General features: G+C 40.0%; 1 protein-coding gene and 1 long non-coding RNA gene across 8 annotated transcripts in view; one reads left to right on the plus strand and one right to left on the minus strand.

Annotated features, from left to right (window-relative positions):
- Window positions 1–22,450, plus strand: part of GRIK1 (glutamate ionotropic receptor kainate type subunit 1) — a 169,386-nt gene that overhangs the window by 36,840 nt on the left and 110,096 nt on the right. The gene's annotated exons all lie outside the window — the stretch shown is intronic.
- On the minus strand, window positions 7,276–8,230 carry LOC139791940 (uncharacterized). Its single transcript, XR_011724107.1, has 3 exons — window positions 7,978–8,230; window positions 7,741–7,792; window positions 7,276–7,342 (listed from the first exon to the last, which is right to left on the minus strand). It is a non-coding gene; the product is annotated as an uncharacterized lncRNA (long non-coding RNA).

A 22,450-nucleotide genomic window follows, 5' to 3' on the forward strand; every position in this document is an offset into this window, starting at 1 on the left:
AGAAAATATTTAGAAGAAAAATATAATACGAAGTGCGATACAGTAATTATGTGGGTTTGGACCATTTGTATAGTCCATTTGAAGACTATAAACATTTTCTCTACCAACATTTCTAAGGTCAGAAATCTAAGGATTTGAGTAACTAGAGCTTCTGGTGATCTGCATTTGCATGGTGCATCTTTTATACGTCTCTACTAAAGAGGGCATTTTGAAGCACAACATCCCAAATGATTCAGGCATTAAATTAAAGAGCTATGCAGAAGCACTAAGCAAAAGTAAACATCAGAAGTCACATGTCACAGAGGAAAATGAAGGATATACTGAAGGCAGCTTACTTTTTAATAAGAGTTCTAATTTTACTTACATTATGTCAACATTGCCATAGGAAATTGAAAGCCTCATCACCTCACGCGTCCTTTTAAAAAATGGCCTTTTCGCTTTGTCTTTTCAAACATTTTCTGGAAAGGAAATGCTCAGTAACTTCTTAAGGCCAGCAGAGCTGCCATGGCTGTTCTTTTTCAATGCTGCCATCACATTGCATGATGCCATTTTGAGCATTTGTTCAGAGGAGCTCCAGTCACGTCCTTTGTGGCCATGAAGTCCAGTGGAACCAGGTACTGGTTGGTGTCTCAGGAGTTTAACATCCATGCCAAGCTGACTGAAGCACCATTTGATTTCAGTAATGTCTTTGAACTTCCATTCTGTGCCATATCTACTTTTTCTGTGACTAGATGATAAATGCTTTTGTTTCTCTCTCATGGGTTGTGCAGCGCCTGGTGCACGAAGCTTCAAGGCTTGGCTGGAGTAGTAAGGTAATAGTTAACTTCACTCTAGAGACAAGTACTGGCAAAGTTTGGACACGACCCTAGTTTTGCAGATTTAAATTTTTAGTAAACGTTTCAACAGCTTCAAATAAACACTCATGTTTATTTAACTTAATCTAATTTCTAAGTAGAATTAAACATGCATATCAATTGATTTTTGTCCATTTTTAATGGAGACATGCAAAATATGAAATGAAAAAAAGGACAGTAATAGCCTGATAGCTGTGTCGCAGATTCAACCCATGTGCAATTTAGAAAGAGCTACAAAGAATCATTCTTCTTTTCTGGGAGAATGGAGTAAATACTGATCAAGTTCACTAAAACTTGTCGCTAATCAGACTGAAATAATTTCTCCAAATGGCTCTATAAATTAAAGTATTTGCTCTGTCTTGAGCACCAGGGGAAGACAAATTGTAGCACATTCGCCATTGAAGGTCAGCAGTCCTAAATGAAAATGAAGAAGCATCAATTGTTTCCATTCACTAATCATATATAATTGGTCTGGCTCACCTGAACTAGAACACATTTGTTATTATAAAGCATAATTAAAGTTCTTTTCATTTTTCTGCTTTCCAGTTGCAATTATCTTTCGTTTAACAAATGGATGAAAAGAAAACTTCTTGTAAAATTGAAGATACCTTTGATAAATTAGTACAATTAAAATGTTCCTGAAAGAGATAAAAGAATGCAAGTGTGAACATTCTCAGTTCCAAAGTACTTATTGACTGTCCTCTGTGAGTTCCATGAGACAGAAGAACTTATGACTTTGTCTCCCCTGGATGCATTTAGTTTTCTCTTTGATTTTAACATTCAGTCAGGTGTATTGGGGGATCAGCATTCTGGATGAAATCATTAAAGCACAGGGCTGAGTCTGATTATGATTGAGAAGTTCAGCATTAAAATGACATGCTAAGACAGCAATATACAGTATAAAGACATAATTCCCTTGAGTAACTTGAGAAGATATCATAAAGCAACTGAGCACTAAATGCTTTTGTGTTCAGCAGCATTAGGAGGTCTATTACACGCTGTGCCACAAATAGGATGTTTTATGTTGTCCACTGCTGTGTGTAATCTTTTTGAAGCTACACATTTTCTCTTAAGAGGAAGATTACAAAGCTCCTTTGCTGCACCTTACCCAGTCTTTTTTATTTTTTTTTTTCCCAGCAGATAATTAAGAGAATTAAAACTTTTCTGTGGTTTCACTTCCATAGCAGAGTGACAAAATTGCATAGGAGGGATGAAAATAGACAAATCACAATGGTTGAAACATTCACAACATGAAACATTTGGTTTTGTTTTTCACTTTTAAATTTTCTCATGCTTTGGTTTTGTCCCAAGTAAAGTAGATTTTTCCCCTTTTTCTACCCAATCCTCTTGTACTAAAACGTCCTGCAAACACAGTTGTTCCTCCTCCCTTGATTTTGCCAGTCCCACATCCTCCTTTCCAGTTCCTTGGCCAAGCCATGTCAATATCTGTCTTCTTATACGCTGTACCCAGACAAAATGGGTTAAACATGACATAATACACTTTGGGGAAAAAAAATCCTTTCAAATTGAACCTCTAAAGTGAGATAATATTTTGAGGCAAAGCAAAAATTATCAGAAAGCTGGAGCATCTCCCCTGTGGAGACAGGCTGAGGAAGTTGGGGTTGTTCAGCCTGGAGAAGAGATGGCTCTGAAGTGACCTTATAGCAACTTTCCAATGTCTGAAGGGGGCCTACAAAAAGGCTGGGGTAGGGCTTTCTACACGGGTATGTAGAGAGAGGACAGGGGGAAATGGTTTTAAACATCAAGAGGGAAGATTTAGGTTAGACATTTGGAAAAAAATAATTTCCTGTGAGGGTGGTAAGATGCTGGACCAGGTTGTCCAAAGAAGTTGTGGCTGTCCCGTCTCCCCCCCCCCCCCCCCGGGAAGTTTTCAGAACCAGGTTGGATGGGGCTTTGAACAACCTGGTCTAGTGGGAGATGTTCCTGCCCATGCAGGGGGGTTGGAATGAGATCATCTTTAAGGTCCTTTCCAACCCAAACCATTCTGTGATTATATGATTAAAGGTATAGCTTTCAGGAGGAGGACAGTGACAGCGAGATGCTGCATTTTAGCCTTGGAATCACAACTCTTCAGAGCAGCCCCAGCCCACTGTAGCAATACAAGCTCCCCAGCAGGCCTCCAGGCATCCTTGTACTTTAGGATTAAGATGAGGGCAGCCAGTGTCAAGGCTTTGAATCCAGCTTTCATAGGGGGCTGAGGATGCTCAGCATCACCTGTCAGCCATTGCTTTAAAGCCTGTGCAACGTGGGCTGGGCTTTAACTGCTGAACCAAAGACTCATTATCTAAATCAAATACTCCAGGCTATTTTTAGCTCCTATGCAGCCTTCTGGAGACTTGTGCATGTGGCTGATACAATAGATTTAATAATTTCTCAAGCAAATAAATCTGAGACTATGGGTGTGAATTAGCCAGGAAAAGCCCCTTATCATCTATCATTTCGCTGCTTCTCTGGTGAGATATAGTGAGGTCTGGAAGGAAACCCTGAAGACAAGACCTTTTTCCAAAAGGCACATGTTCATCAAAGGTGTGAGGAAACTTGGATATGTCCCTACAAAAGCAGGTGGGTGAGGGGAAAAGGAATATGGACACCTCTCTCCAAAGCTTGTCTGTGAAGCCAAGACCAAAGGTGAAGAACTCTGACTTATTCAGACCTTGCTAGTCTCAGGCTGTGAGAAACAGCAACTAAATAGTGCTCCCATATGCTCTGTCCTCTACTCCTTGTCTTGTTTCAGGCTTACCCTTCCCAGGCATGAAAGAATGAATCCCCCACTCAGAATGATAGGCATCATTGCTGGTCTCAAGTTCTGCTATTACTTGAACAAAGGTTCTGCCTTAGATCTTACTCCCCCTATTTTGTCAGTTTGTTAGTTACCACTGCACACTTCTTTCAAGTCAGCATTTTCTGCCAATGTGAAATGATTACATGGCACTAACAGCTACCTGAGTCTGCCAAGCCCATCTCCAGAGGTGAATAAGCTAAATTTGAACAAAACAGCCTCTTTTAAGCTAGACCAAAGAAAGAAACCACTGGAGCTGGTCCCAGTTAACCATGAATGCAACACGGGCAATTAATTAACACAGAAGTTTAAGTGAAATCTCAGGTTTTGAATCATCTGAATCTTGTCTTTTTGTGATGTATAGCTAGTTCCTGTAACTTAAAGCTAAAGGTAAAATTTTAGAAGTTATTATAGTTTTAAATAATGATGTTAAAGTCAGTGATGGGTTAGAGAATTATTAGTATCTTTGGAGATCTAAGATTAAAGATTATAGTATTAAGAAAATGTATGCAGTCATTAATGTAATTTTGATGTGTAGTTTGTCTAATCTAATTTACCATATTACAGCATGATATATAATTTTCCTTAATTAAATATCTCTAATCTTTTTGCAAGCTTAAGCTTCAATTAACCAATATTCACAAGATTAAAAACCTCAGTTTCTAAGAAAAATCTTTGAAAATTCTAGCATCTCAATTTAAGCTGTGGCAATGCAGTGCAGAAATACCCAGAACTGTATTAGAGAATCAAAATGCATTCCATGATTGAGTATAGCATTTACCTAAGGGGGAACTATTAAACTGGTAAAATTAATTTAACAGAATGTTATAATAATAATACTGTGGCAGCATGGGTATCCAGAATTTAGGACCTAGAAAAAGAAAATTACTTTATTCTTGTCTGTGCAGCACACAATATAAGCAGGCCTAAGCTCATTAGCAAGATGTGCTCAGGTTCACCTTCCATAGGTATTCACTGCAAAACTATTTCTGTGTAAAGGGGGAGTCACTGCAGAAAGAAAATGCAGCATGACTTGAGGGCAATTTGTTAAATCCTCAGCACTATTAACTGGAGAATGAAAGTTACATTTACAAACTGTGGAATGCATCAGGCGAGACGATGTAATAATGATAAACAAACTTGAAAGCAGAAAACTTCTTAGCAGGAAGAAGCAGAGGCATCACAGCAAAAACACCGTTTAAAAATGTCTCTGCTATCAGATATTTCATGCCGCGCAGCAGCAATTCATATTTAAGGCTTGTCAAGTATACCTATTCTCTGTATAATAAAATACCCCCAAACCAACACAAACAGTTTTTAAACAGTCACCAAAGGAGAAGCAAGAGCCTGGAAATCATTGCCTGTCATTTGCAGCTGAATGATGAGACCACATAAACCCAGCTTTTCTTTCCCTGAAGAGTGGCCGGCAATTCTGAGCACTCACTTTTTTTCTGCTCCCTCCCTCCTTCAGTCCTATCTTGCCCAGCACTGTTTTTAGGAAGGGGAGGAGGTGAGGTGGTAGAAGGGGAGAGAGTGGCTTTTTTTTTTTACACTCCCCTCTAAGACCTTATCTTTTAATTTGTGAACAAGAGAGAGACTGATGGGATGGGATGCAGCTCCAGAATCTCATTTCCCTTACACCGTTTCTTTCATTCATGACTACTTCATATCCACATCACTATGTGCTGCTTGTGTCCTTCAGCTTTTCCCTCCCTATATATCAGACCTCTCTGCCACCAAAAACTGGTCTTAGAAAGACAAGCCTTATGCTCTTGCAGCCTTTATTTTGGTCTATGATCAAGACTTTCTCATCTATCTCCCTTACAGAAGATGAATTTTCCACCTGCTGAGAATTCTGGCAGGTAACCTCTGCACAGCTTTTTGGAATATAAGCCATCCTCCTGGTGAGCTTTCACCAACACCTAGAGCAATCACACCAGTATTTTACCCCTCTAGGGGACAGAGTTTAACAGATGCATCCAAAGATTGAGTTTTCCTTGCTCAGTCATTCAAGAAAAAAAAAAAATTCTGTATAAACACCAGTCTACTGCAATTTTCCCATTTTATTGTGAGACCCAGAAATTGTTCTCATTCAAAAGGGAACATTCCCTTTCAGTAGCATCTGTGGAAGTTCAGTAGTACTCCAAGGTAAATCAGGCTGCTTCTTGTCCAGTCACCATCTGGCTACTGGTTGCATAAAACAGAATCAGAGGTTCATTTTGTAAGAGCTACAGACAAAAGAGAAGCTTGTACGGAGGAACGGAAGGGAGGATGACTCAGTTATTCATTGAAAAACAAGGTTTCAGGAAAGGAAAAATTGTCAGTAAGTTGGGTTCTATGGTTTTGCAGCATGTTCATTTTAGTATTTCCAGAATTGGGGTAGATTCATAAATTACAACACTGCTAAAAGAAAAGGAAGGCAAGCGCTCTCCCCAGGCTTTCTAGGGCTTGCAGGTGCTGGGCCAGAACCCAGTTCTGCCCCAAGTGCAGGATCTCAGTTTCCAGAACTGCTCTAGAATCTCCATCCTCAGGAGCATCTCTCAGCAGCTGCCCATGATTCTTGAACAGATCCCATTAAAAAGCAAATAAACAAACACTTCTGGTCCATCAGTCAGATCCTAGGTCTCCAGAGAGACTTTGCTGTTATTTAAGATGTACTTGAAAATGCTTCAGACTATTTTCTTTTGGTTGTTTAAAAGGTGTTTCAAAACTGCACTGACAGTATTTGTTTTGTTTTGGTGTTCTTTGCAAGTCCTAGCCCCAAAAGACACATAGTGAAATGCATTTAAACACAACCTATATAAATAAACTCTCTTTGGAAATTTGTTATGAAATAACACTTTTTTCTTTGGTTTTTCTTTAAAGCTTATTATATGTATTCCTTCCAGTTTTAGCTTACTAACCTAAGTCAGGCTGTGAAGCACAGAACAAGTACAAACAAACCAAAGTAAATATTTTTTTAATTTGAAAGTAACATGATTTAAAAAACACTTTTTAACACTTTGCAGTGTAAAATGTACCATTTAATGTGTGCTTAAACTAATTGCTTTTATTTGGTTGCTTGATTTAGTAAGGTGTAATGAATGGTAACATAAAGTATTGGGTTGCCTGCTTTGATCACTGCAGTGGAACATAAATTATCAAATTAAATGGATATGATTGCACTTAATATTACCGTGAAGGAAGTAGAACTTAGAGCAATTATTGTAAAATTAAATGAAACCAGGAATAGAATAATTTCTTTACCACAAAAAGATTTCCATAAAGTAACCCAGATCTTACACAGGACTTGTGCATAATTTGCAGTGGTTGTATCTCACTTTGAAAATGTTGTTTTCATTCACTATTTAAGAAGTGTCTTTGTTCATTTCCAAGTTAAACACCTGTGATAATATGCAAGAGTGACTTGGGTTGGCTGGAGGGAGAAAAAAGAAGCTGTATCTAATAAAAATGACCCGGGAAGATGTGGGTGGAGAAAAAAACTCTCCCATGAATTGAATCTGACCACAGCTTTGGGTTTAATACTCCTTCACTGAAGATAAGTGACAAATGGCCTTTATTTTTCTTGAACAATCACTAGTACTGATATTTTCTGTTTTATACAAGACTTACCATTACAGAAGAAGGATTCAGTCCTAAATGAGAACAAGGTCAGGTCCTGAGTCATCACCACTTCTGGGGAATTGACCTGTAGGGAAGTGAGAAAGGTGTTGGGCCTTTAAAAGAATTTTTGGACATTGCATAGGTCAAAAGTTTCCTGTGGGTAGAGGTCTTGCAGTAACATACTGTGGCTTATAAAGCATATATTTGGGGGAATTATCACTTCCTAATAACAATACATGAAGAAATATGTTCATGTGTCATAACGTCAGAGATATTTCTAAATATATTTAAAAAGCAGAAAGGGAAAGAGCAGGCAATTTTGCTTCCAGAACGTAAGTCAAGTGTGTCTTATTAAATCTAAATAGGCTGGATTAATAAAATGTTGTACTAGCACTTCTAATAATGATTTTACATTGCTTATTCTATTACTTTACCAGACAGGAGAAAAGTTACAGAAGATCAATTAAACAAACAGGAAATTACCTTTTTTCTTTATAGTCCGTGACTTCCAGCTCTTACAATAGTGCCAAGATCCCTGAAAATTAAACAGGCATTTGCATCAGATTAATAAGTCACTTGCTTTCCACCCAAGTCACTGTAGCTTATTTAGGACCCCAGAGTTATCTGATGACTACTAGAGAGGCAGGAGATGATGAGAGCAAATTAAAAGTGTCTTAATATATCAGAAAGGATCACAGGATTTTAAAATGGGGCTCTCACATTAATAAATGCACCTGCAACATCCCAGAGCTTAATGAGTAAGATCTCAGCTGAATTAATTTAAGTAGGACACTGCCTACAAGTCCTCACTGACACATTTGCCAGCCTGGAAACAGGCAGTGGGGTCCTGGGAATGTGTGGGAATGACCTTTTTAGAGGCAGACCCTCTCTGTAAGGAAGGAACCTTAAATTTGGAACCAGGGTACACATCTAATTTTAGGAGGAGCACAAGGCTTGCTGTTTTTAGAGGTGATGAACCCTTCCCTATCAGCAGGGAGCTCTGGTTTGAAGCCCAAGTGACCAAGCTGGATTAGATGGTACATCTTAATGTAGGACTCATTTACCTCATTGTATTCTGAGTGTGTTTTAAAGGATGCTACTTGGAATAATTTCTTTTCCCCCTCAGAAGAAAGAGAGGGGTGTATTTTCCAGCCCCCCCAGTTATCCCTGCCTTCCTGACACCTCATGATGCTGAGGGCAGGCTGGGACTTCTTGCCACCAGTTATGGGGCACAGGAGGTGGCACTGGGGTACACCTGAGCTGTGTGAGCTCCGAGTTTGGATGAGGTTGGGTGGAGAGCAGTTTTTAGGATCCCAGATGGCCTCATTTCACTGCCACATCTCTCCAATGACCATCTATGTTCACCTGTGTGGCTAAAAAAATCCTTGCATTTGGGAAGAGAGTGTCACGCAGCATGAAACTGGTTCTGTCACTGGCACAGGATCCCTTTTATGATAACTGGGCTCATGGAAGATAACTAACTAAATAATTGCTACAGGGGGAAAGAAAGAGAGAAATAGGTTGGCTTGACAATTGGAGCAGAGGGAAATAAACATTTCTTGTCACTTATTTGACAGTCCTGGGTGCATGATTACACCCCAGAGGTGACTAGGGGATCTTGCTGGACCCACATTAACACAGACTGAGTAAATTATGTAGTTTTTGCTACTTGAGGTGCTTAGCAACCATTTGGGGAAGAGAGTATTTCCTCCTCCTTTCAGAGGCTGGCTCCTAACAGGATGTTTAGCCAGATGGTGTACATAAGATTACTGGAAAATGATTTTTCAGATAAACCATGAGCCTGAACAAACTAATGTAGTTCCAGGTGCATTATCTGGTAATCCATAGCAGAAGATCATTTCAGAGGAAAGCACTACTGAATCTGTCTCTGAAAAACCTGCAGGTTTCTTTTTATGGCCCTATCTGCCTGTATTACAGAGCCCCACCAGAACTCATCCTTCAAAAGTGAGTATGGATGGACCTGGAAGGAGGCACAAGTTTCCTCTAGTGGTAGTTCTTTCAAAAGAGGCACAGAGTGTGGGAAGACAGGGTACATGGGGATGAGGGCAGCAATCCTCTTTAACCAGTCTGAGTAAGAATTAAGCTTCATTTAGGGTGAAGAATTGTGGGTAGCTTCATCAAAAAAAAAAAAAACCAAAACCCACAAACCTATCATTCTTTCTTTCAGTACATGAAATGAATATACTTTAAAAGAAAAAACAAACAAACAAAACCCCAAACAAAGCAGGATTTGGCAGTTAATTCCTCTATGATTAAAGGATGCAGAAACATATGAGGCAAAAAACAGCTTTTGAGGGTGATTAAATGCTGAAATGAATCCAAAGACATTTGCAAACTGCAGAAGCAATTTACTGAGAATGTTCCTTCTATTTTTGACAGTAGCCATAGTCTTCATTGAAAGAAAATACGCTCAAGAAAACACAAAGCACAGACTATATATAGATATATGTATACAGAACTTGTAAAAGTGGAAGTTCAAAAGTTTGTATTGCTGCTGAGGTTTGGATTTGGTTTATTTGTATTCTGCCTGTTTGCCACACTGAGATCAGAGTCAGCTGAGTATTTGTTTGACTGGAGCTCACCAAAAGGGTAGCCCTTGAGAATGGGATTAAAAAGCCAAATAACATTCAGAGAGTGATGCTGGAAATGTGCAAGCAACTGTATTGGCAAGCTGCTTTTACAAAGGTCATTTGATCCCAGCATGTGCAGAATGTATGCACATACTAATTGAGAGGCATATCTGAAAATGTGACAGCCTGTTATTTGTGAGAGCTTTGCTTGTATCTTTCAGGAATAGGGGAGGTTGAGGCTAGGGCAGTAAAAATAGCTTGAAGCATGACAGGAAAGTGTATGGAGCCAGCCTGCAGAGATGAGGGTGCTGAGACAGAGGGCTGTGAAATTGCCAGGGTGGTGGAGAAGGCGAATCAGGAATAAGGTTTCCTTGCTTTTCTGAATAAAAGGACTAAGGGTCATGAAATGAAACTAGGGAAGGCTAAATTTACAAGTGATGTAAAGTGGTTCCTCACACGATGTGCAGTTAAACTCTGAAACTCCTTGCCGTGGGGCACTGAGGGAGCTAACAGCCTTTCATAGGTTCAAAAAGGAACTGGAAAAATCCCTGTAAAATAATCCAGTGAAGCTTACTAAATGCCCAGACATCACCTTTGGCTCTAGAGCTGAGTGACCTACAGGCAACCAGATACTGAGTACTCAGGGGGAAAAAAAAAAATATATATATATATATATATTCTAGTAGTAATGCTGATATGCCTGAGACTCATGCTGTTTCCTAAACATGCACAGCTTGCCACTGCTGGAGATGGGAGAGTCTGCCCTCTGGTTTGAGCCTGCACAGCTGCCTGGTGTTTCTCTTCTCTAGATTTCTCTAGATTCTCTCTTCTCTCACAAGCAACTAACCACCAGGAGAGTACTAGGAGAGTATGCTAGGGTATCAGCATAACTGGCAGAAATAAAACCAGATCTGACCCCTGAGCTGGCCAAGTCCCTGTCATGCACCCTGATCACAAGAGAGGAGAGCCAGAGGGCCCTTGGGTGGGCTGTCATCAACCTCCAGAGACAACCAGCACAGACCTGGAGAAAGGGGAGGTAGGCTATGTACAGAAAAGGCCAAATCAGAAGCATCTTTTCTTGGAGAGGGTAGCAATGGTGTGATCATTGCAAATAACTGTTGTCCTGCTGAAGCTGAGGGTAAGCTCAGTGGTGGTAGGGATGCCTACACCTTACTCACTGTTGGATGCCCACACCTTACTCACCACTGGATAATGCCCTGAGCACCTGGTGAATGAGGCCTAAAGATACTTGAAGCAACTCAGCAACAAAGTGACATCAGGCAGGGAAAGACTATATCTAAAATAATTAATATGAGCAACGCCAGTCCAGAGACACCATTCATACTTTTGCATGAAACTCCTTTTACTGTATCAAACCATTGACCAAATCCCAATGTCAAATCCCAAAACAAAGTGCTGGAGTGTGAAATCAACACAGTGAGGGAGGAGGGTTGCAAACGTAGTATATTTCACCTGTAGCTTTCTTAGCCCTAAATTCTCTTTCCTTGTACTAGTTATTGTAGGATTTCCAGCTACACTGGAGCGTCATGTATAATAATACAACATCATACTGTTGTAGAGAAGTCAGTTTGTCATAGTATTTTAAAACTCTCCTACTTTTCTTTGAACCATTTGATGTTGGTTTGTGTTTGAAAAGGATTTCAGTGCAGGCTAACTGCTCATCTTCTTTGAAAGATTATTACTAATGAAAGCAGGCCTTCACTCTCCCAAACTGCTTATACTTACATTTGGCCATCCATACTACACCGAACCTGCACACTCAAACAGAAAATGTTAAAGTTACCATCAATTTTATTGAGAACATTTTCAAAAAAAGTCTTGCTAGCATACATCGGGCTTCTTCTGCAGCAGCAGAACAATTCAGTTCAGTAACACTACTCATGCGGCCTTTGGTGCTTCTGTTTATGTTGTCAGAGGAAGGTGTTGACTTTTATAGTTCTGTTTTATACAGGCTATGCATGACCCATCAACACACTTTGTGTCCACCTGTGTAAAGCTACTGATGACAGAGCCTCTGATCATTTGGTCTGAATTTCAATAGATTCTTAAATCATGGAATTACTTTACTGTACCTTTCCCAATGCATTTCTCCTACTTCTGTATTTTTGGGTAAATAAAATGTATTTAACCACTGCTTATATTTTTAAGGTTTTTCTTTTGCTTGGGAAAACTTAATGTTATTCTCAAGCTGCGCTAGAATTGACAAGAAAGAAAACCCAAAGACATTTTTGAAAACATTTATATGTGATGCTTTGTTTAACCAAAAAGCCTCATTCAGCTACAGTTACCCTAAATACTATCTACTTCTGGGGCACCCCTGTGCTGACAGACCAGAACAGATTCTTCAGTTGGATACACCAGGCACAGTGTGCAAATACTCTGCACATTCTCAAAGCAACCCAGGAGCATATTGACTACTACACTGGCAAATTAACTAGAATAAATAGCAATATACACATAGATACTCAAGGGCTTAACAGAAAAACTCCGTTTGATTGTTCGCAGATGAAGAGTGCATTCTCTAACAGTTTTTTAGAAAATGATCTGAAATCATTCTAGAATGTTTTGTTGAGGGCTAAATCAACTTGGAAATAAAAGAAACCAGGTTCCAACTGAGTGTACCTCATAGCTATAAATGACTCTATAAAGTGGTAGCTTATATTTAGATAGGAAGCAGATAGGAACTATAGCTCAATCATATCCTGCTTTGTTAGATGGAGAATGAAAATAAAGCAAAAAAACTGCACAAACCCAACCATCCACCACCAAAAACCAAACACCAGCCCCCTAAATACAAGCTCAAGAAATCTGAAAAATTTCCTTTGAGCTTAATTTTGTTAAGTTTCTATCTTAAACACTTGACTCCTACATAAGCTTGTCTCCTTGAGCTCATTCTGCCTTATTTACTGAAAGTGTAGAGATTAGGTTAGATTACATTACACACATTACCAAAGAAAACTACACAGAGCTGGGATTTGCTGCAGATCTCATGTATCAGAACTGGTAATATACAAAACAAGTAGTGTGTAACATATAGGAATAATTCATATACATTCAGACTTCCATTGGTACTAAGCATTTGAAACATATTGTATTCAGAATTGCAAATGCATTCCAAATTAATATAAGAATGTTCATATTTGGAAAAGTACAATTAAGTCATTCTAATGAACATCTTGTCTGTTTTAAGATTAATGACATATATACACAACTTTTATATCATCTTAATACACTTTCGTCTTAACAGCTCCTTGGTTTTATTAAAATTTTAATAACTTCTTAAGCAAGGGAATTATGTCTGATATTGGCTAAGTTATAACTAAATTAGAAGCTAGCAGCTTTATCAACATCTGAAATTATTTCCCCTTGAAATCTGACAGTTTTTTTAATTCACAGTTACATACTAGATTGTCCTAGATTGTCTTTCTTCTCCCTAAAGGTTATAAAATTACTTTTATATTTATATTTTATCTATTTATATATGTAATTGATTTTTAAAATAATATCAAATAAGAATGCCATCTGATCCCAGTGTCATTCTAGCACAAGCCCCTGGAAACAAGATGTAAAAATACAAACACATCTGCAAATGTAGCATGTGAATAGGGCTGCTGCAGTAATTTTAAAGTTACTATTAATAAACATTTCTAAAAAAAATAATCAGTGTATTGGTGATAAGAAAGAAACCGCAATATCTTTGAAATCTCTCAGTGCTATCAATTTTGATGCTATCAATTTTGACACAGCATTAAACTTTATTTTTTTTTATGTAAACTTGGCACTTTTGTGTGAAAGCCTGAGGCAATTAAGCATGAAAAACAGTGGCTGAGTGCAGCACCAATGGAGATGTAGTAATTTAGTTTTTGATTACCAGCTCAGACCAAAAAATTTTAGTCCAGCATCCAAAGGAATACTGTGATGTGAGCAGACATTTAGCTGTTATGTGCTCTATGCTACATATTCCCACCTCAGGTGCCTTCTAGTTGTCCAAAGATATTCTTTATCTGACAACAGTCATTTAGTTTTAATCTGAGACCAAATCATTGCATTTGCTTCCTTGTCACCTAGCAAAACCAAACAAGCTTCTCATGAGAGACAATTACTGATGGTTGCAGGGAACAAAACAACTGATTACTGCAGTTTTCTTTTCTATGTTGGGTGGTGGGTTCACAAGTGCTGGCGGGTATTGCTGAAGTCAGTTTGAACCAGAGAGTGCCCTCTTCACCTGAGACAGAACCCAAATTAACTGTGTGGCTCCATGCAGAACCAGGTGAGGAACTCATTTAATGAAGTCATAGAACCATAGAATGGTTGTAAGGGACTGTAAAGATCATCTAGTCCCAATCCCTCTGCCATAGGTGGGGTCACCATAGACCAGGCTGCTCAAAACTCCATCCAGCATTGACTTCCAGGAAGGGAGCAGCCACAGCTGCTTTGGGCAACTTGTTTCAGTTTCTTAGTACCCTCACACTAAAGAATTCCATCTTACTATCTAATCTAAATCTAACCCCTTTCAGCTTAAAACCCCTTGTCCTATTGTTCCATGGCCCTGTAAAAAGTCCTTCCCCAGTTTTCCTGTACCTCTGTTGAACACTGGCCTGGCAATTAAACCGAATGACAGATGCTCTCTATTAATCCCCTTCCCCTCCCTGATAAAGAAAGGAGAGAGAATAAGGAAGAGAGTCTTATGGGTTGGAAACTAAACTACACAGCTTTAATGAAACAGCAATGATAAAAAGGAAAAATTACTAAATATATACAAATATACAGGAAAATTGATACCACATTCCTTCCCCCAATAGCTCTCACGTCACCACCGAGGCTGCAGGGCAGCCCTGGGAAAGTCCAGGCTGGACTCCTGGAGTCGGCAGCAGTTGGGAACTGGAGGCAGGAACACACAGATAAGGGCTGGCACAGATCAGGATCACAGGCAGAGGAATGGGTGGAATCCTCCCAGGATGCTGAACCAAATAGGGACAGGTGAAGAAGAGGAGGAAGGGAAGGGGTTTGACTATCATGATCCCTCATATTTATACTGAGTATGAGATGTATGGGATCATCACCTCTATGTATGGGATGGAATCCTCTATTTGGTCAATTTTGGTCAGGCTTTTTAGTAGAGAAAACTCAATTTTATGCAAGAATAAAATATACAATGTAAGATCCAATGTGCTGATTAATATTGATTTGGATGGGCTGAAAACTGTAATAAAGTGATTTAGAAGGAAAATGTTGGCAAGGAAAGTAAATAAGTGTAAAAGAACAGACTTGAGAATACTCCTCACGGAGAATGAATAAAAGTAAGGATGAAAAGCAAGCTGTTGCACAGAGGGAAGCTAAATGGCTGATGTTGAAAATAACGACCACAACACTGGCAGGAAGGAATGAGAGCACCAGCAAAAAGGAAACATAACTAACGACCACAGATTTGGATATTATTTTGGTAGATATTGAAAAATAAGTGATGGGCTGGGAGGAAGGCTGTGAGAAGCAGTTCAGAGGAGGAGAAGTCTGAGAGGAACCTACATTCAGCTTTACCAGAGTGATGATGTGAAGGGCAGGGGTGAGGTGATGTAAAGACAGCTACTAAATTCCTGCAAGCACTTGTCTTCTACTTTCCTCCTTCTTGTGGGGGACCTCATTCTGAAGATACTTAACTGGGAAGAGGAGGGCCATAAAAGGAGGCCCAGAGAAGGAAAAGAGCTGTATCAGGTAACATACACTATATGAGAAGAACATTGTCACTGCTCAAACAAACCCAAGAGACAGCTTGAGACCCATAAAAGCTCACCACCTAATGGGAAGTAATATCTCATGTTATATGGGGTAGAGGCTGCAGCTAGGACTCAACTGATTTTATGGCTGCTGAACTCCTAGCACTTGGAGGCCATTTTCAGCTCTTGCAAGGTGAGGCAGGATCACAGTCATGATTTCTGAGAAAAGGTTCAATAGCTCATTAGCTACGTGAGCGCTTATATTATACCTTTGAGAATAAGGTTTATTTTCCAGAAAGATAAGGCTGTTAAATCAGCTTCTGACCTCCCTGAGGCTTACACAGATGAGATTATCTACTGCCTGGAAGCAAACACACTCTGAAAATTCTGACCTGCCACATCTTGTACAGGGGACAACTCACTTTAAACACAGCTAGCAGCACAGCCTTAAACAGCCCACTCTGGTCCAGGCACAAGTTCACACCAGTTTTTTTTTGAGATGTGGATCTGCAAACTCTTACAAAATTCCAGCACTGAACTTCTGTATTTTTTTTTTTCATTAAAGCACTGTAAGTCACTAGTGAAACTTGAACATGTGAATCTGTCTCAGTCTCAAAAGTCAAACTTTCTTCCATGGACACAACATGGATATGCTGAGGGAGAAACTACCCAGTAAAGGTAGATGGAACATGTTTATTCCAACATTTTTCCATGGGCTAGAGGCCATCTTTCTTATTTTCTCCTTCTGTCTATGAAAACAGAACACAGACCAGTAACAGCAGAATACACAGGTAAATGTATCAAGACTCATTTGATCTGTCTCTCTATCAAAATTTATGAGTTATTTATTTTGGTGTCCAAAAGATGTGTAGATGTGGTGCTAAGGGACATGGTTTAGTGGTGGAACTGGCAGTGCTGGGTTAATGGTTAGACTTGAAGGTCTTGAAGGTCTTTTCCAACCAAAAGAATTCCGTGGTTTTATCAAAACACAAACCTCTATCACTTATGATCAAGATGAGGAGAAGCTAGTGTGAACAGTCTATTTTTTCCTGTGTGCATAGTCACTGGAATAACAGTTTCATTTTGTTCACATGGTTTACACAAACTTGGAGTTAGCCTTACATACTGTAGCAATGGATTAGACTTTACTTTCTTATATTTCAGCTGTCCCCTCAGATCCACCTGAAATGATCTTTCCATGATTTTAGGAAATGTCCATATTAAGGTGTGGAGATCCGTCCACACAAAACTTGCTCTGATGGTATGTTTCAATAAGTATTAATCAAGGGTTAAACTGATATTGAGGACAGATATTAGTTATAATTCTGTCATTTTTACTGGTAGTCTGCTGACAGTCTGTTGGTGTAAGTAGCATTTACTGGATTGATACCTCCTTAGAATAGGGATGTCTGTGTGTTTGAAGAATGTCTGGAAAATGGAAGAGAGTACCAGACTAAAATACCTGACCAGGACAAACTTAGTGTTGCTTTTAGCATAGGGACTTCTTTCTGACAAAGGGAACTCAGAGCAATGCTCAGGAGATGTTCTGGGTTGATGTGGTGCCATTTTTGGTAGCAGGGAAGGGCTATTCTAGGGAGGCGTCTCATGTAAGTAGCTCCGATTAGCATTCCCTGCTCCAAAATGCCTGGCCTGCCTTGGGCAGACAGTGAAAAAAACATTTTGCCTCTGAGATTATCATATTCAAGAAGGGGAGATACGTGGTGATTAAGAGCAGGGCAGGGAAGATGGGGAGGTGGGAGAAAGCAACACATGGAGAGAGAGAGTACCACCAGAAGAGAGAACAACACCAGAGGAGAGCAATACCAGAGCAGAGAGAACAAGATGGGTGAGGAGAGACTGGAAGAAAGTGCCTGAAGAGATTTTCCTCTGCATCCCATGGTGAGAAGGCAGCCTGACCCCAGCACTCCATGAAGACTCACAGTGGAGCAGCCCCTGAAGGATCACGGCAGAGCAGGGGTTGTGGACCTGCAGCCTGGGGAGGATCATGGAGCAGATGATGTGGATCTGCAGCCATGGAGGGGCTGTTCCTGAAGCAGTCCCTGGCTCTGTGGTCTGCCCGCACCAAAGCAGTTTGCTCCTGAGGGATTGTCTTGCAGGAGGGACTTGTGTTGGAGAGGTTTGTGAAGGGTTTTTTCCCATGGGAGGGACCTCATGTTGAAATAGGGAAAGACTGTGAGGAATACTTGTCCCTGAAGAGGAAGGAGCAGCAGAAAACAACCCGTGACATCCAGGCTGTAAACCCCACTCCCTGTTGTGCCGCTGGGGAAAAGAGGCAGAAATACCGAGAACAAAGCATTTTGGGCTCAGAAAAAAGGGGGGGGATGGGGAAAAGTATTTAAGCTCTGGTTTGTGTTTTCTCTTTGCCCTATTTTGATTTGACTAATGATGAATTAAACTGATCTTTTCCCCAAGCTGAGTCTGTTTAGCCCATGAGCATAATCAGTGAAAATCTCATAGCCCTTGTCTTGACCCACAACATTCTACATGGATTTCCTCCTCACCATCCTGTAATGGGGAAAGGGAGTCAGTGGACCTGTGGTCCTTTCTCATCAGCCAGGCTTAAACCTCTACAGGAGAAAATAACCATCATAACCAGTTATAGTGGGAAGTGCACAGCAGAATGTCATTACTGTGATGTTGCACATGTAAAAGAATACTACTCAGTCACTGTAATTACATTAAAAAAAAAAAAAAGAAAAAAAAAAGAAAAACAAAAAACAAGATTCTATTTCTGCTGCTAGAAGTTTACTCCCTTTTAATATTCTACAGTTTTCTTCATGTGCTTTTCCCACAACTACAGCAGCTGCCCTGTCAGTGAGTGAAAAGTGGGCAATGATTATGTGACAGCTTTAGGGTCTTTGCAAGCATAAAATATTTTATAGATGCTTTTATGACCTTTGCAGGAAAAAGGCTGAAGTCACAAGAATAAACCTTGCTGTTAAAAGCCTTACCCCTTCCCTACCTCACAGCAGAAAACTAGCACCTCCACCCAGCATGCTAAGGCTCTGCAGAAAATAGAGCAGCAGCCTCATTGCAGGAAGACATATGTCTGCCACAAGGTTATTATGGCTGTAGACACAATCTGTCACAGTAAAAATGTGGAAGCCTTGGTAGTCTTCTCCTACAAACCTGAAGGATCTCATTTCCAGATACTGCCAACCAGGTGCTTGCCTTGTAATGACCCCATCAGGGACAGCGTTGGGGTGCTTGTGGACCACACTGGCACATTATTATCTTGCTCACAAAAGTAGGCAACATTGCTGAAGGAACTGTAACCACATTTGCATATTTCCATACATCCTTTCCCTTTATGTTCATGTCAGTATGAGCTTTCTGAAATTTCATCTCTGAAGGAAGTTTAGCCTGTGGTTTAAAATTATTTCTTAGAGGTCTGAATAAAACATTAATTCACTCTCCTTCCTGGATGGAATTCCTAATTATTTCACACATTTTTTATTGATTTCAGAACTGTTGCCCAGAAGTTTCTCCTGTCTGGCATTCTCTGGAAGTACCAAATGGAAGAGATGGTGAAAAATGTTAGCAAAATCCCACTTCAAATATTTCTAAGAGAGATTACAGTTAGAATCCATCCAGTAAATCCTGCCCTATGATAAGCTGTTCCAGCAAATGCATAGTATATTTATGGCATGTGACATTATGCAAGCTTGTGTATACTACAGTGTCTTTATCAGTACCATGATATTTGCATTGAATTTCACAGTAGCTACAACTTCCTCTGGGAAAAAAAAGTCACCCACTTTGAGATCATAGACACGGGCGAATTTCAGAATTGAAGCACAGTAGGAAATAAAATTCTTATTTGCATTATTTAATTAACCTGTAAATGTGGGCCCTTGTCATTACCAGTAGTTTGCAGATGTCAGGACAGAGGATCTGTCAGAAAATAAGAGGTGATTTTGACCAGATAACATTTTTCTGCATCTGAAAGAATGCTGCATCACTTTTGGTTGAGAGTATGTCTGTACCTCCAGTCCTTAGTGTTTCTTCTGAAGCATCCTCTTGCTAACCTCTTAACTTACTGTCTGCAAACTTGAATGATTGAACCCACCTGAATGATTAAGAATGTGATAATTAACATCCCTGACAAGTTTTTTCCAGCTACATGGTGGCTCCATACTGCTGGATAAACTTTAGCTCCCTATTTCAATTTCCCGACTCTTTTGGTTTTTAAACACTGCTGCTTTGAAGGAGGGCACAGACAGTCTCTCCTCCTATGTAGAAAGAAGACAGACATTTTCAAGTCACAGCTGCAGCTGCTAAACCTAGCTGGCCATAAAATACAGTGGGAGGTCTGGTTGCCCTAACCACTTACCTGCCATCATCTAAGGTTACAATTACAGTCTGCCATGAAATATCTTTTACCTACTGCCAAAACCAACCAAACACAAAGGACATGTCAATGATCAGAAATGGGAATAGCCCTGGTCCAATGGCTGAACCTTGTAATTTCTTGAGTCACCAGCTGGTCCTAATTTTGAGGACAGTGGTAAATGTTCTGTTTCACAAGTTCTTGACAAAGCCTCTCCTTGTGAAACTTTATGATGAAACTGACATCAGTAGGAGCATTAAATAGGAGTGGGAAGACCCAGTGTGGAGGCCGTGCCACATCTGCCTAAGCCTCTGGAGCCTCACACTCTGGCTGATGAGAGTCTGTGGGCTACTGGACATGCTAAATGTTTTTTAACTCCTGAATTTCCCTGATGGTATAATCCATTAAAATGTTTGTCAAAGAGATGTTTGGATTACTGGTACAGAGGAACATTTTTCTCTAAGACTGCTTTAGATGGTACTTGAGAGGAACACAGCAGCCTGATGGGTTTTGTGCTGCCTAGGTGTGAACCATGGCTGCCAGGGCAGAATCAGGCACTCTTTGTGATGAGTTGACCCTGGCTGGATGCCACTAAAGCTGCTCTGTCAATTCCCCTTCTCATATGGACAGGGGCGAGAAAATACAATGAAAGGTTTGTGAGTCAAGATAAGTACAGGGAAAGATCACACACACATTAGCATCATGGGCAAAACAGACGACATTTGGTGAAATGAATTTATCAATAAAAATAGAGTAGGGTAATGAGAAATAAAAATTAAGTCTTAAAACGCCTTCCCCCACCCTCTCTTCTTCCTGGGCTCAAATTAATTTGCTCCCAGTTTCTCTACCTCCTCCTCACCAGTGGAAAAGGGAGTCAGGGAATGGGGGTTGCAGTCAGTTCATTACACGTTGCCTCTGCTACACCCTTGGTTTGCAGTTCTTCACGAACTGGTCCTTTCCATGGGATGCAGTCCTTCAGGAACAGACTGCTCCAGTGTGGATCCCCTGTGGGATCACAAATCCTGCCAGAAAACCTTCTCCGGTGTGAGTTCCTTTTTCCATGGGTTGACAGGCTGCATGTTGAGTGCCAAAAAAATGACTGTGGTGGGTTGGTTGACCTTGCCTGGATGCCAGATGCCCACAAAGCCATGCCATCACTCCCCTCTTCAGCAGGACAGTGGGGAGAAGACAATAAGGTGGAGAAAAACTTGTGGGTCAAAATAAAGGCCACAAGCAGAAGGAAAGGAAAACAAAAGATCAGTGGGTGATGTCCTGTCAGTTTCCAGGAAGCATGACTTCAGTATGCATAACGCTTGCTTCAGAAGACAACATCTCAATGACAGCTGCCCCCTCTCCCCTCTTTTTTTCTTAGCATTTACTGCTTTGCAAACATCATATGCTGTGGAATATAGCTTTGGCCAGCTTGGGTCAGATCTTCTGGATATGGTCCCTCTCACAACCTTGCCCACCACGAGCTTACTTGATGAGGGGGGGGCAGAATGTTGGACAGTCAGTCTGAATGCTGGATAAGCACTGCTCAGCAGCTGCCAAAAAGCTGGTGTCTTACAAACACTTTTCTAGCTAACAACATGAGTTTAGCACCATGAGGGCTGATATGGGGAAAACTGACCTCATCTCAGCGGGACTCAATGAGCTTTTGCAGATATTGCAGTTCTATATGGAAAAATGTCTTCACCAAAATCATTAGAACTCTGACTGGAACTCACTTGCAGCTGTGGTCTTCAGTAATAGGGATCAAGAAGCACACACTTTTTATAAGCAGTTAAAGGAAGAGATAAAACAGCAAGATAGTAATAGATAGTAAAAATTACTTGCAGATATTTATATATAAAACTCTCAGCTTTATTAGTTCATCAGCTGTTCCACAACATACCAGAGTCTGACTGGTTCAGCTGCTCACACCCACATACCCACTACTTCCAGAGCATCTCATCCATATCTCTACTTCCAGAGAGCACACCGCTTTAGCTGTGGCTCATTGTAAGTACAAATATGGAATTAATCAAAATAACCTCTTCACCCTAGTACTCCTGATATTTAGATGTAAGCTGTTTCAAGCTCAGGAAGAGGAGTGGAAATTAAGCCTTATAAAATCCCTGATGTTTTGCTAACATTTTTTTTTTTCAGTACTTGATGGTAGCCTATTTACCTTTTTTTGTCTACCATCTAGAAAAAATATATAATACATATACACTATGCTTCATAAATCCAAATGCTGGAACACGAAAATAGTTTTTATAACAACATTAAGGAAGATCTATCTTTCTTATGTGTATGAAAGCCATCACACTGACATTTTTAGGTGATGGACCATAAGTTTGCCAGTGCAGCAGACCCCAGGGAAATTATGATAACAATAAAGCACATATTTAAAGAAAGATTTTAGAGATTTTAAAAGCTGTGTTTTACAAAGATATGCAGTAATCATATAATTACTTTTTAACTTTGGTTTTTTTGAGAGGACTTCAACTTGGGATCCAATTTCATGGAAGCAA

This window comes from Heliangelus exortis, chromosome 1, assembly GCF_036169615.1.
Source record: "Heliangelus exortis chromosome 1, bHelExo1.hap1, whole genome shotgun sequence".
NCBI lineage: Eukaryota > Metazoa > Chordata > Aves > Apodiformes > Trochilidae > Heliangelus > Heliangelus exortis.